The sequence below is a fragment of the Convolutriloba macropyga genome, chromosome 2 (genome assembly GCF_964194025.1).
Source record: "Convolutriloba macropyga chromosome 2, txConMacr16.3, whole genome shotgun sequence".
NCBI lineage: Eukaryota > Metazoa > Xenacoelomorpha > Acoela > Convolutidae > Convolutriloba > Convolutriloba macropyga.
This window is the reverse complement of record NC_134469.1, coordinates 69,889,868-69,905,927: the sequence shown is the minus strand read 5'-3', so window position 1 is coordinate 69,905,927 and position 16,060 is coordinate 69,889,868. Positions and strand designations below refer to the sequence as shown.

General features: G+C 34.5%; 1 pseudogene; it reads left to right on the top strand.

The window, feature by feature from the left end:
• The first annotated feature begins 2,261 nt into the window (after positions 1-2,261).
• LOC142334980 (uncharacterized) lies at positions 2,262-9,223 on the top strand (annotated as a pseudogene).
• The last annotated feature ends 6,837 nt before the right edge of the window (positions 9,224-16,060 follow it).

Sequence of the window (16,060 nt, the reverse complement as noted above, 5' to 3'; positions counted from 1 at the left end):
ACTGGCTAGATGTCTCTGCCAGGAGTCCTAGTTTGCCTTTATGTGTTCCAGTGAGTATCTCCACGTTCTGTTGGATACTAGGCACTGCAACAACATTTGCGCTGTCGCATTTTACGCCCATATTCTTTGTTTTGGCCACATTAATCTTCAGACCAGCGGCTTCCGCTAGGGCCTCGATTCGATGTAGGTTTTCTTGCACCTCACTGTCTGAGACCCCCACGAGAGCAACATCATCAGCAAAATCTAAGTCAGCCACCAATCTCCCAATGTCTAATCCTCCATGCACCGAGTTAGCTAAAATGTAGTTGATGACAAGGCCGAATAGGATTGGGGACCACACATCACCCTGCCTAACGCCTGTTCTGACATCAAATAAGCGTCCCTTCTCACCTTCGGCTTTGACTCGACATTTGAATACTACTACTACTACTACTACTACTACTACTACTACTACTACTACTACTACTACTACTACTACTACTACTACTACTACTACTACTACTACTACTACTACTACTACTACTACTACTACTACTACGACTACTCTTAATACTATCATTTCCTCAGAATAATGAGTTCCTCGGACCATCAAAAAACTTGAAAAACCCGGGCGTCTATGTAAGTCATAATCTATTTTAGAGAACTCACTGATGAAAAATTGAAGAAAGCTGTGAATAATTTAATAAAACTTTTGAAATCAAAACACCATTCTACAAGTTTACAAAACAGTAAAATGAACTTATATAAGTCAGTGATTCGTCCTTTAGTAGCTTAGGCGTCGCCATGTGTTCATTTTACCAAACTACCTATACAGATACTCTCAGTTTTCCAAATGAGTTTTCTAAAATGGAAGCTAAGTGATTTAACATCACCAAACGCAAAAACACTTGCTGCATCCAAACTGCTGCATTTTTCACTCTTCACTCTACTGCCAATCCTATTGCAAGCACATTTAAACCAGTGCCATGTGATACCTCGTAGAATGAAAGTTAAATCTCTAAATATTTTAATTTGAACGGAAAATTACCCTACTGATTTCTGCTTAAAAATTTGGAAAGTTGCGGGTTGTCAACCACCATACGTAAAATTTGTCGACCTCCGAGGACTTAAAACAGTTTTCTTATGTCAATATTATGTATTTAAATAAGACGAAGAAAACTCCAGCACGTGGCTGCTTGCGCGAGTACCAAAAGTGCCGCGTCTCTTGGAGCGTTTTAGGAGCACATAGAGAAATCCCCCTCTTTTCAATTGCTCAAAACAACTGCAAAGGTATGTTTTGATTTTATATATTGCGTACGAATGAGTGTCCATATGCATTTAGGAAATACTAACAGACCCAAGGTTTGAAGTTTATAGGTTTGTAGTAAAAACTTTGTGCATATAATGTAAACTTGAACTCAAAACTTGTTCACTCCTATCGCAATTACTTGAATATGCGTTTCCAAGGTGTTCTACTAATTTCAAAATCCTGAAATCTACGGCTTACACGGTTGTAAGTTTGTTATACCAGGAGAGTAGTTATGAGGACAAATAACCTTATGAGACGAAACAAAAATATTATTTTTTTTGCGCATGCCTATTTTTCTGCTATATAGGACCTGTAGGAATGGGATGAGAGGAGTGAAATAAGAAAATCAGGTACAAGCTTCAAAATGCTTAACTTCAACCATGCTTGAATTTTTTCTTTACGATGCAGTATTTTGGAAATTTTACTGTTGTCTAGTATCGGAGTCCGCTACAGAGCGATTAGGTTTTTTGGTCGGTAGTAGCCTAAGTGGTTTGGTAGGTTTAATAGAATTTAATGACTAAAAGCGGACAACCAATATGTCTTTCCGCAGAAGACCAATGAAGAACAATGACCGATCTGCAATTGGATGCGCGAAGCTCAGGCGGTTTCATGGCGCATGCGTCTCTCTTTTGCTCAAATCTGGATTCAATTGACGATAAAATCTATTTTTTCTTGTAAAACACTCTGCTGAAGGCCCTGCCCTAGAAAAGTATTTGCTGAAAGAGTTCAACCCACGCAGTTCTTCAAAGGGCTAAACGAACTAATCGGGCTCTAAGCAAAAACTTTAAAAATGCTGGTGATATTGAGTGACTCTGTGCCACACTTTTTACTCCTGAAAACCATCAGCTTTTGATTTTGATTCTAGTTTTAATGAATCATTCGAGTTTTGAATGAATCAGTAGAACCCGCCAAAAAATAAGGAGTTTAACGCTTTTCCGAAGAAGTAAATGTTATGTCTGCTGTTTTCGGGGTAATGCGTTGGGACAGCTTCTGTTCGTCAAGTTCACAAATGATATGACAGGTTCGCTCCAGCATTGTCCGTTCTATTTGTATTGTGATGACCTCAATTTTGTTGCTGCGTCCACATTATGTGACATTCAGAAAACAGCAATAATCTGTCAGGGTCATCGCAAACGAGTAGATTAGTTTTTCACCCTGAAGATTTCAGTTCTGTACCAGACGTTCAGCTCAGTCTCAACGACTCAGCCCTCCAATAGTCAAACGAACCTACGCTATCCTGGTTCTAGGAATTTTTATCAGTGAACATTTAATCTGGGAGAAACATACATGTCAGTGCTTTTTCAAAGCTTAAAAAGTTTTAACATTTTTGAAAAGAAATCTTCCGAAAGGAATAACTGTCTTCAATAGCAAACTGTTACTTTAATTATTTGTCATAATTGCTATCTTTCAGTATGCCAACATGACAACCTCTTTTGCGCCAATGAAACGTTTAAGATTTTCGTTGTCTAATGTAGATTCTCAAAACCAGAAGCAGCTACTGTGTTGAACGCATTAAGCAGCTAATTCTCTATTTGTTTGATGATACCGCAAGCAGTCCTTATTTTAGTTGGGATTTTAGTTGATGGAGATATAAATTGTGACACAGTTAGAAAAACAGGAAAATGAAAACGGATGAGCATTTCGTCATACTATCATAGTGTGCTGCCAACTTTCGTTTACGAAGAAAAAGATTACCGTTTGATATGACGACAAGATTTTTTGTGGAAATTGACACGGTTTTGTTTCTTTTTTTGAAATCGTCAAGAGAAGACTCAAATCATGTCGAAAACGTAAGAATCTTTAATTTATAATTGGCCATAGTCTGTTTGTTTTGGTCCAGGGTCTGACTTGGGTCTGTTCGGATCTGAACCCTCCTTTCCTCGACACAAGTTGCCTAGCCAATACCTGTTTTTAGCTGAGGACCTCATATTGGCTATGACGCTACATAGCAACTAGCCAATGTAAGAGTAATTATCCAAAATTGGGACGTGCCATTTCGACCAATCAAATTATCTCTTGTTTCGTGAATTAGGGACCAAAATCAATAACATCTTTCTAAATCTCTTCTTCTGCTGACCATATATAGAAACAAATTTCTTTTTAAGAGAATACTGTTATCAAACATGTTGAACTTTATTAAGCTCATTTTTTGATTGAACTTTGGTTCCGATTTTAGGTCAAGGAAGCAATTGTTGGTCAAACCTAAAGAACACACTTCGTTCATGCATAAATATTTTTGATGAGTGTCTCACGAAACGGGGTACAGAAGAACAATCCTCTCAATTTTTCTCGAGGGGCGCTACGAAGAATATTTTTTGAAACAGAAAGCTAAATGTTAAAAAAATCAGCAACCAAATTTTTAATAATCAGTACGAAAAGATTGGAGTGTCGAGTTTCTACTTTTTCGGCTCATATGTTTCATTTTTCATACAATAGCTTTTTACAATTTGTGAAGCAAATTTCAAGACAATTTCTTAATATTTTAATAATTTTTTTTTGTGTTACTACTTGGAATTTTTAGGCAAATGAGCAGTCAGTAACAGTCAGTAAGTCGTCCAGAAACTATTTGTATTGTTGAACAGATTTGTTTATTAAGAAACAAATTGTTTTTGATTTTAGAGAATACACAGTTTCAAGAAAAAATGAAAAAAATTCTGAAAAAAAATCACCCTCGCTTTGAAAATGCAGCATCTGAAAATAAATTTTTGCTCTTGGTCTGATTGGATGCGAGCGTTATGACTCAATGACTCAAACTCTAAAACTAGTTTGAAAAACTGTTTTCTAATTTACCACAGAACTACCAGGCAACTCAAATTTACTTGTACAAAAGTTCATAATATTTTTTTCAAAAATAGCAAGTTAGTTTCACATAAAATTGAAAAATTCAGGTTCGCTGTTTTAAGAACTAAGCAAATGAAAACTAGTTAATCAGTTTCAGCAACCTATTGAAATCTTTAAACAAGTTATAATTTTAACGCATATAAGACATATAACTTAAACTGTACCCTGGACAGTCATTTCTTTTTCGAAAACTTTAATATTGCGAACACAACTAACAGTTTCAATTCATTCAAAAGAATCTCAATTATGCAAAAAAACTTGCTGTACCAGCTTTTATAGCTTTTATAGAACGAACTTTGAGATTTTTTCTACCTTCGTTCAAATTCCAGCGATTAATCATTTGCCGTGTGTATTAACATGTAAATAAATAACAATGGCCTTTTTTCAAATTTCCGGAGATTATCAAAATAGGGAAACCAACTTTCAGCTGAATGCAAAACTAAAATTATTTCTTAATTGAATCTGAAATCGTTTCAATATGAAAAAAACTTTTCTTCAGCATTTTAATGTAGAAACACAAACAACTTTACCAACAGTGACATATATTGAGTGCCAGAAATGCACTAAAAAACTTCGATTTTTAAAGCAACTTAAATATCAGTTTTTGCCCAAGTTTTGTATTTTGGTTTTCGTTGCTTTCTGCAGTCAAAATGTTCAATTTCTTAGAAAATCTTTGACCTCAACGCAGCTCAAAAAAAGTTAACTAGAATCAAGCCATTCTGATAATTTTTTTTTTTAAAAAATGAGTCAGGAAATCAAAAACAGTGAGTATTTGTCAAATACTGTAGTTTTTATCTTTTTCGAAGAAAAATCATCAAAAATAAACATTCTTTTGGAAAATTATCTCAATTCTCAACAAAACAACATATTCAACTTCAAATTTAGCGAAAAGTCTCAACATGATTTAAATTTCTTAACAAAACAAAAAAAATGGTGTTGAGCAAATAATCTAAATCGTCGGTCGCTTTTGCAAATTTGTTTGAATTTATATTATCGTGAAATCAGACAACTTTTGTTTTAGCATCTATTAAAACAATTTAAAAGAGTCAAAGCCTCACGATTTACTTCCAAACTTAGGTATTGAAACAAAATACCAACAAATAGGATGCTTGATTTCAACTTTTTGCTCTATTTATCTCCAAAAACGATTATTGATCTTTCATACTTCTTTGAAATTATTTGATATCATATTGAAAATAAGGAATGTTTAACTTGTCATAAATGAACGGAGTCTTTTATTTCTGGTATGATTCAAAATTCTAAATAGCACCCAATCGATGTTTTTTTTTCATTTTCAGTTGCTCCTTCCAAAATTAAAAAAGTCCCTTTTTGGTTTGTTGAAAAATTTAAAACATTAAATGGCTAAAGACAACTGGTCTTATTCTCCTCTACAAATTGAAAATTTTGCTGCAGAAAAAATCCATCTTTGTTTACATCAACTCTATTTTGGAATAGGCATTTACAATTGAAAATAAGTTTCATGACAGTCTTATAGGCTTCTGAAGAATTTCTCAATAACGTGGTGCTGGTGGTGAAAATTTGCTCAAAAGGTTTTCCGACTGTGATGCAAAACTTGTTTAATGAAGTAACAAATCTGATAGAAGTAAACAGTCTGATTATATATTTAATACAGGGCAAACTTAAACACAGAATTCAATCGTTGGGAAAATTTTCTTTTTTTGTTTCGAGTTTGCTTCAGATTTTTATCTAATTTGCTTTGTTTGACTTAGTTTTTGAGAAGTTAACTTGTGCTGGTTGGCATATTTAATTTTTCAGGAAAAGATTTATTTTTTCTACCCGGCTGGAGTATATAAATATTTTTTTTCAGATTTTCCTTTTCCGCTGGTAAGTGGTCATAAACCTATTCCGTGGTCTATTTTTTGTGAAAAAAAAACATGTAAGCTGAATAGTGAAAATCTGTTATTATTTAACCGTAGTTTCTCTATGTTCTCTTGAGTGTGGTTTATGGAAAACTTTTTCGTAGTTTCAGCTAAAATTGGGTGTGATCTTGTTGTACACTGATAGTGAAAGTTTTTGAAATTATTTGATTGGCGGTGCAAATCAAGCTATATTATTATATATTTGATTAGAGTGATTTGCCTGCCAAATCAACGGTTAGCCTTGAGATATCCGATTTAAATGTTGATTGGACAATTGAGAGACAATCGAAAAAGATTGAATCAACTCACAGTTAAGAAATACAGATTATCCAATGAAAGTCCAACAAGAGATGATGATTACAAAATAAAATACGGCATGAAGAGATTTACTCAGGGAACCGACAAGATTTTTTATACTCGCTAATGAAAACAATTCAACAGTGCGTCGACAGAAAATAAACAAGACTACTCAGAAGTGGTCAACTAAAAAAGTCAACTAAATTAAAGGCATGGAATAGACTGGTGGAATTATGATGAAGGACGTAACGATGTACCACATTTCCCCCTTTGCAAAACAAAAATTAAGAGAGGCCTATTTCCGTTTCATGTTATGGTGTAAGGAAGTTTACTCTGAAATTAATAGAGCCTTTTTGTTATGGTATTGTTCCATGCGCTCTCCCTTCTTCTGTTTTCTCGAAAATAGAAGGTACAAATGTTATGTTTCTGGGTCTTTTCAAAGCCTCCGCCATTATCTTCCACGAGTGTCGTCAATTCGTTTTATGTTGTGTAAGGGTATTTTTTGTTTAAGATTCGTCAGCCTTCGTTGCCTACTTCAGATACACTAGCCAGATGGATTTTTGTTAACCAAGTTCCCATGGTTTTTCGCAGCATAAGACTCCCGCTTCTGTAAATTTTGTAAGATTCGCGCGTCTGTGTTTTTTGGCATTTTAATTCCCATGAAAGGTTCTTATGTGTGTTTCGCTTTTTGTGCTTTTTGTCTGTCTCGATTGAATGACATTTTCTATTGGTTCTTTGTATACTGGTTCGGTTGACAATCGCACCGGATTTGGCTTGTTGTGAAGTAGAACCACCAGTATTATGTTTTCCTCCAGAATGGCTAAGTTAACCTGGGTACGCCGCTTAAGCAAACTGGTTTTTTCGTATATTTGATTAGAGTGATTTGCCTGGCAAATGAATGCTTGACATTGAGATATCCAAAGTGAATGGAGTTTGGCCGGTTGAGAGACAACAAATTAAAGTTAAATTAATTGGAAGTTGAGAAACAAAGATTATCCAATGAAAGTTCAAAAAAATGATGATTACAAATTTAAATACGGCATGAGAAGATTAACTTAATGAACAGACAAGATTTTTTATACTCGCGATTGAACATACAATTCAACAGAACGTCAAGAAGGAATGGACAACATTTCTAAGAAAGGATGAACCATAAATGGATATTAACAAATTTGCGGATATTAACAAATCAACTCAACTAAAGACCTCGATTAAGCAGGTGGAATTCTGATGAAGGGGGTACTGGTGTACCACAGATCTCTTTAAATTGATTCCCGTGGATTTAGAGATAGAACTCCTGTCGAAATCAAATGATCAACCAGTAAAATTTGGAACCTTGGTAGTTTTTTTTTCAATTATTTAATGTTTTATGTAGAAAAAGGCATCACGGAGACAAACAGAAACGAAATAGCACAATTATGCGTTTAAGATGGCACTGAGTTTTATTTAAGTTAATTAAATTCAATTAAAAATCAACTATGAAATTTATAAGATAAAAACGTGCCAGATCAACTTTGATGCAGAGAAAATTAAATTTCAACTAATGCAGGTTACGTATATTCTCCGCTTCTTTCTGACTCTACCACCTTTTTTGTCGATCAATCATCTGATCATTTTCTAAACGGTGACTTTGTCTGTGTATACTTACCAATGAGTTCAGTGACAAAGTCATAAAAACTCACTTCTGAGTTAATTGAATTATTTTTAAAAAATTTTATGCATCTACTACCATTATCACACGTGCAAATGGGTACATATACAATTAAGGAACTTCTTCGGGAAAGGCCCAGACGCAAAGACCTATATGACAGCAGCGTGACAAAGAACTGGACACATCGCCTAGAAGAGGCCCCAATTCGTCAAAAGAACAAATTCCCAACCTCGAAAACGTGTCAAATAGTTTAACAATTGAAATGCAAAAATTCATGCCATAAGAACATGGATCCAGCAATTTGAAAGCTACAGCTCTATCAGAATTTTAAAAAGCCTGAAAAACCACCAACGTCGTCTCTATAACTCGCAGTTTTGACAAATGTCGGAGTTGGACTGCATCGAATTTACTTTCTTTGTATGTGCGTGCGTGCGTGCGTGCGTGCATGAGCGTTGGTGTCTGTGTGGGTGTATGTGTGTGTGTGCGTGTGTGTGTGTGTGTGTGTGTGTGTGCGCGTGTGTGTGTGTGCTAGTGTGTGTGTGTGTGCGTGTGTGTGTGTGTGTGTGTGTGTGTGTGTGTGTGTGTGTGTGTGTGTGTGTGTGTGTGTTTTATGCATGTGTGTGTATGTGTTGTGTAAGTGTGGTGTGTGTGTGTGTGTTTGTTTGTTTGTGTGTCTGTGTTATATATATATATATATATATATATATATATATATATATATATATATATATATATACTAGCAGGCCCGCTAAAGCATAACAAGATCATTTAAAAGAATAGAAGTTTTAAAATTCATTTTTTTCTCGTACCACGACGGGCTGGAATATATGCCACTCGTTCAACAGTCATAGGTATTACGTTACGTTCCGATGTGTTTGATTTAGTATATTACCCCCAATAACCAGCAATTTTATGTTCAACTTTTTGGGCTTTGATAATTTGCAAATTTAGGGAGCGCTTAGACTAGTACAGATATCGAACTTCTACATGGTGGCGTAGCGTAACGCACTTAATACGCTAGGCTGTATGTTTGAGGAGCGTAAAAAAAGATATGGAGGGAAAAAAACCGACAAAAAAACGAAACGCAGAAAGGAATGTGAAAAGAAATAAACGAAAAAAAAAGAAAAGAGACAGGAGACAAAAGAGAGACAGAAAAAAGAGAAAAAAGACTGAAAAGAAAGAAAGAAAAGCAAGAGCAAAAAGGAGAGAATAGATAAAGAAAAAAGACAAAATAAAGAGAAAAGACGAAAAAGAGAAAAGACATAAACGACAAATGAAAGAGAGAAAAGAAAAACAAACGGAAAAATAGAAAAGGAACAGAAAAAGGCAAACAGTAAAGAAAAAAGATGATGGACAGAAAAGGGAGAGAAAAGAAAGAGAGAAATGAAGGACAGAAAAGAATGAGACAAAAGAGAGAAGTAAAAATAAAAGAGAAAAGCAAGAGAGAAGTAAGAGAAAAACAGGAGTAAAAGAGAAAAACAAGAGACGAAAGATAGAAGTAAAAAAGGCAGAAAGGAAAGAGATGTGAAACAAATGAGGAAAGAAAGGTAGAGCAAAGAACAAGCGAAAGAGGTAAGAGAAAGATAGAAAACACACATAATAGAGAAACAGGAAAGAGAGAAAAGCAAGAGAAAAAGGAAAGAGAAAAGCAAGAGAGAAAAGGAAGACAAAAAATACAGAGCAAAGCGAGAGAAACAGAGAAGCAAAAGAGAAAAAAGATGGACAGAAAAGGACGACAGAAAAGAAAGAGAAACGAAAGAGAGAAAAGAAAGAGAAACGAAAGACAGAAAAGAAAGAGACAAAATAGGTAAAAGCAAAAAAGAAAACAGAAAAGCACGAGAGAAGTAAGAGACAAAAGCAGGAGAGAAAAAGAGAAAAACAAGATGAAAGATATAGATAAAAAAAATCTAGAAAGGAAAGACGGAAGAGAAAGAAAAAAAATGAAGAAAGAAAGAACAAAAGAACAAGAGAAAGAGGTATAAGAAAGAGACAGAATTGGGAAAAAGGAAAGTGAAAGGCAAGGGAGAAAAAAAATAAAAGTAAGACAAAAGAGAGAAAAGAAAGACAGAAAAACAAGAGAGAAACAACAGACAGACAAAATAGAGAAAAGCGAGAGAAAAAAACACAAAAAAGGAAAAAAGAAAGAACGAGAAAATTTAGAGAAACGACAGAGGCAGGAAGGAGAGAAAACGAATGCGAACAAAGAAAGGCAGGAAAAACCAAAAAAGAGAAAAGAAATTGAGGAAAGACAAAAACGAAATACAAAAAGTAAGAGACAAAAAGACAGAAGACAAAGAAAAGCAGGGCAGACTGAAAAGAACAGAAGAGATTAGATAGTCAGAAAATAAAAAAAAAACAAAAGAAACGAAAAGAGTCAGAAAAGACAAACAGAAAGAAGTTAGAGAAAAGAAAGACAGAAACAAAAGACAGAGAAGAAAGAAAAAAGGAAGACAAAAAAGGACGAAAAAGCAAGCAAGGTATAACGAGAGAAGCTAAGGAGAAACAAAAGAGAGAAAAAGGATGAGAAATATGAATGGCAGAAAAAAATTACCGAAAAAAATACAAGAAAAGCAGAAGAGCAAAACGAAAGGCAGAAAATGAAAAGAGAAAAAGTAAGAGAAAACATAGAGTAAAAAGGCAGAAAAGAACAGAAAAAAAAAGAATAAAGAGCAGAAAGAGAGGAGAACAACAAAAGAGAAAGAGACAAAGGATGAGAAAAAAGAGGCAGAAGAAAAGAACAGAAAAAGGAAACAGGAAAAGAAAAGCAGAAAAGAGAGCAAAGCAAGAGAAAAGAAAAACAGAACGGAAACAGCAAAGAACGACAAACTAAAGAGAAATGAGAGGAGAACTAAAGTAAAAAAGTTGAGAAAGAGAACGGCAGAAAGAAAATAAGAGAAAAGGAAAAAAGACATATAAAATACAATATAAACAATACAGAAAAGAGGCAGAACAGACGAACAGCAAAAATGAAAGAAATAAGAGAGAAAGGAATAGCAGAAAAGAGAAAAACAGAAAGAAAGAGACGAAAGACCGAAAGGATATGATAGAGAGAAGAGCAAGAGAAAAAAGAAAAAGCAAGAGAGAAAACAATTACAGGAAAGAGAGAAAAGCAAGACAGAAAAAAAACAAACATAGCTGGCAGATTGCCAGAAAAAATCCGCATTTGATTCTTCGCAGATCTACAATCTAAAAAAACAGTTAAAAGATAAGACCAAAAAAATCGTCTTTTCATTCATGGCTGATATGATATATGTTGATTAAAAATCTTGATAAGTTTCTGCTGCCTCCATAAAATGATCTCAAATAACCTTCATTTAGAGTGACACACACCCATTTGACTTTATCTCTTTAAATTAGAGTAATAAAGTTAATTCAAAGTGAGGAAGTCATTTTTGAGAGTGGGTTAAGTCAAGTATGACCAAAAATTTAATCACAGCGAATGAACGAAAAAAACCGCTCCACTAAGAGCAAAAAAGGACGCCACGCACGCATTTCAGTTGAAACTATATGAACGAATGAACAAAAAGCAGATTTGAAGTGGTTGTGACGTCATATGGTCGTAACAAAAATCTTGACGAGAGAAAGCTAAAAATAGCCCCAGCTATCGCTGTGCAGCTTTTAAAAAGAAAAGAGTACAAGAAAAAAAGGACAGTAACGAATAAGAAAATGGAATGAGCAAAAAGAAAGGGAAGAAAAGAACAGAGAAGAAAAAGAGAAACGAATGAGAAGACAGGAAAGAATTACAGAAGGGAAAGACAGCAAAGCAAGAGAGAAATGAAGGACAGAAAAGAATGAGACAAAAGAGAGAAGTAAAAAAGAAGAGAGAAAAGCAAGAGAGAAGTAAGAGAGAAAAACAGGAGTAAAAGAGAAAAACAAGAGACGAAAGATAGAAGTAAAAAAGGCAGAAAGGAAAGAGATGTGAAACAAATGAGGAAAGAAAGGTAGAGCAAAGAACAAGCGAAAAATTAAGAGAAAGATAGAAAACACACATAATAGAGAAACAGGAAAGAGAGAAAAGCAAGAGAAAAAAGAAAGAGAAAAGCAAGAGCGAAAAGGAAGACAAAAAATACAGAGCAAAGCGAGAGAAACAGAGAAGCAAAAGAGAAAAAAAGATGGACAGAAAAGGACGACAGAAAAGAAAGAGAAACGAAAGAGAGAAAAGAAAGAGAAACGAAAGACAGAAAAGAAAGAGACAAAATAGGTAAAAGCAAGAAAGAAAACAGAAAAGCACGAGAGAAGTAAGAGACAAAAGCAGGAGAAAAAAAACACAAAAAAGGAAAAAAGAAAGAACGAGAAAATTTAGAGAAACGACAGAGGCAGGAAGGAGAGAAAACGAATGCGAACAAAGAAAGGCAGGAAAAACCAAAAAAGAGAAAAGAAATTGAGGAAAGACAAAAACGAAATACAAAAAGTAAGAGACAAAAAGACAGAAGACAAAGAAAAGCAGGGCAGACTGAAAAGAACAGAAGAGATTAGATAGACAGAAAAGAAAAAAAACAAAAGAAACGAAAAGAGTCAGAAAAGACAAACAGAAAGAAATTAGAGAAAAGAAAGACAGAAACAAAAGACAGAGAAGAAAGAGAAAAGGAAGACAAAAAAGGACGAAAAAGCAAGCAAGGTATAAATAGAGAAGCTAAGGAGAAACAAAAGAGAGAAAAAGGATGAGAAATATGAATGGCAGAAACAAAATACCGAAAAAAATACAAGAAAAGCAGAAGAGCAAAACGAAAGGCAGAAAATAAAAAGAGAAAAAGTAAGAGAAAACATAGAGTAAAAAGGCAGAAAAGAACAGAAAAAAAAGAATAAAGAGCAGAAAGAGAAGAGAACAACAAAAGAGAAAGAGACAAAGGATGAGAAAAAAGAGGCAGAAGAAAAGAACAGAAAAAGGAAACAAGAAAAGAAAAGCAGAAAAGAGAGCAAAGCAAGAGAAAAGAAAAACAGAACGGAAACAGCAAAGAACGACAAACTAAAGAGAAATGAGAGGAGAACTAAAGTAAAAAGGTTGAGAAAGAGAACGGCAGAAAGAAAACAAGAGAAAAGGAAAAAGGACATATAAAATACAAAATAGACAATACAGAAAAGAGGCAGAACAGACGAACAGCAAAAATGAAAGAAATAAGAGAGAAAAGAAAAGCAGAAAAGAGAAAAACAGAAAGAAAGAGACGAAAGACCGAAAGGATATGAAAGAGAGAAGAGCAAGAGAAAAAAGAAAAAGCAAGAGAGAAAACAATTACAGGAAAGAGAGAAAAGCAAGACAGAAAATAAAACAAACATAGCTGGCAGATTGCCAGAAAAAAGCCGCATTTGCTTTGTAGATCTACAATCTAAAAAAAACAGTTAAAAGAACAGACCAAAAAAATCGTCTTTTCATTCATGGCTGATATGATATATGTTGATTAGAAATCTTGATAAGTTTTTGCTGCCTCCATAAAATGATCTCAAATAACCTTCATTTAGAGTGACACACACCCATTTGACCTTATCTCTTTAAATTAGAGTAATAAAAAGTTAATTCAAAGTGAGGAAGTCATTTTTGAGAGTGGGTTAAGTCAAGTATGACCAAAAATTTAATCACAGCGAATGAACGAAAAAAACCGCTCCACTAAGAGCGAAAAATGACGCCACGCACGCATTTCAGTTGAAACTATATGAACGAAAGAACAAAAAGCAGATTTGAAGTGGTTGTAACGTCATATGGTCGTAACAAAAATCCTGACGAGAGAAAGCTAAAAATAGCCCCAGCTATCGCTGTGCAGCTTTTAAAAAGAAAAGAGTACAAGAAAAAAAAAGACAGTAACGAATAAGAAAATGGAATGAGCAAAAAGAAAGGGAAGAAAAGAACAGAGAAGAAAAAGACAAACGAATTAGAAGACAGGAAAGAATTACAGAAAGGAAAGACAGAAAAGCAAGAGAAAAAAGGAGAGAGCGGCGAAAACTAAAGGCAGAAACGAAAAATAGGAAAAAAACCTTGAAAATGAGACAAACAAAAGGCAAAACAAGACCGGAAAAAATACAGAGAAAAGAAAAACACCAGAGAATTACAGAAAAGAAAGACAGAAAAGCAAGAGAGAAAAGGAGAGAGCGGCGCAAACTAAAGGCAGAAACGAAAAATAGGAAAAAAACCTTGAAAATGAGACAAACAAAAGGCAAAACAAGACCGGAAAAAATACAGAGAAAAGAAAAACAAGAGAGAATTACAGAAAAGAAAGAAAAAAGGAAGAGAAAAAAAACAGAAAGGAGAGAAGAAACGAAATAGAACGAAGACTGAAAAAAATTCAAATGGAAGAGAAGCGAACAGAAAGAGAAAATCAAAAGAAAAAATACAGAAAGGACAGAGAAAGGGAATAAACGAAGAAGAAAAACGAAAGAGAAAAAAAGGCAGAAAAAAACAGACAAAAAAGAAAGACAAAAGACAAAACAGTACGTCAGAAGAGAAAGAGAGAAAAGCACAAGAAAACCAGGAAGACAGAACAAAAGATAGAAAAGAAAGAGAAAGAGAAAGGTACGAGAAAAAACAGAAAGAAAACAAAGATAAATAAAGAAGAAATGAAAAAAAAGAGAGAAAAGGAGAGAAAGAAGGAGCACAAAAAGAAAGAAAAAAAGTGAGAAAAGGAGGGAAAGAAGGAGCACAAAAAGAAAGAAAAAAAGAGAAAAGATCCGCCTTCGAGATTACAAAAGAAAAAAAGAATCGATTTTTTTCGCAGGCTAACGCTTCGTTTGATCTTGAAAAAACCTGGCAACGAAATGATGCAGTTAATTAAACTTCATATTAAAAATTTTCAAGAGACAGAGATCAAGCCAAACCGAAAACAAATGAAGATTCTTTAAAAATATCATATCGGTCACACATACATTTTGTGTACACAGATCCGAATAAAGTATCACAACAATTTGTGTTCAGAAGTTAAAGATTTCAAAGAAACTTAATGCCTAGTGAGCGCTACCTGTTTATCCCGTTTTTAAGGACAAAAAGTCAAATGGGTCAAAAATAATCGGTCAAGAAAAAATCGCATGAAAAAGACCAACAAGACTAATATAATAGCTACAAACATCGTTTGAGAGCATTAAAATAGAGTAGTTTAACCTCATATGATGACAACCAGCACATTGTCAACGGAATAACATCATTGAAAGAAATTAGAATCATCATTAGAAATCATTGAAAGACCAAAAATAGCAAAACCCTTTTTTGGATCTATTTCTAATAGACATTTTTTGGTGAATGACTTTTCTTCCATCCCTGTTTTTTTTTGCGGCGCGTAGACTTTTTGTCAGCCGGTTTATCGGTCATTGAAATTTTTGCATTTAGGTCAATGACTTTTTGCTTTTGGGTCAATGACCCTTCTGCAGTCTGCGCTTTTTCGGACATTGACCTTTTACGAGAGCAAGTTTTTTGGTCGTTGACCTCTCACAATCTGATCTCTTAACCATGCTGCTCAACAGCTCTTAAACATGCTCTTCGATAGCTCTTAAACATGCTCTTCAGAGGCCTCTTAAACATGCATTTTCGCCTTTCGTTAAACACGGTGCTTTATAAACTGTCATGCATTTAATATATAGGATATATATATATGCGAGTGTGTGTTTTTTAAGTTTGTCTGTGTGTGTGTTATATGTGTGTGTTTTATGTAGGTGTGCGTTTGTGTTTGCATGTTTGTGTGTTTTACTTGTGTGTATATACGTGTGTGTGTTTTATATTTGTTCGCATTTTGTGTATGTAAGCACATTTTGTGTGTGTGCGTCTGTGTGTGGCGTGTTTGTGTTAGTGTGTGTTATGTGTGTATGAGAGTGTGTGTAGTTTATGTGTCTGTGTCTATGTGTTTGTGTGCTTGTGTGTACGTTCGTGTGTTTGCGTGTTTTTGAGTGTATGTGCGTGTCTTTGTTTCTGTGCAAGCTTTTGCGCTTGTGGTATGTGGGCGTTTGTGTGGATGCTTGTTTGTGTTCTGTGTAACTTTGAGTATGTGTGCGTGCATGAGTGCGTGTCCGTGTGTTTGTGTGTATGTGTAATTTTTTATACGTTTGCTAGTGTGTGTTTCATGTGAGTCCTATTGATTCATGTCTGTGTGTGAGCGTGTGAAATTGTGTCTTTGTGCATGTGTTGCT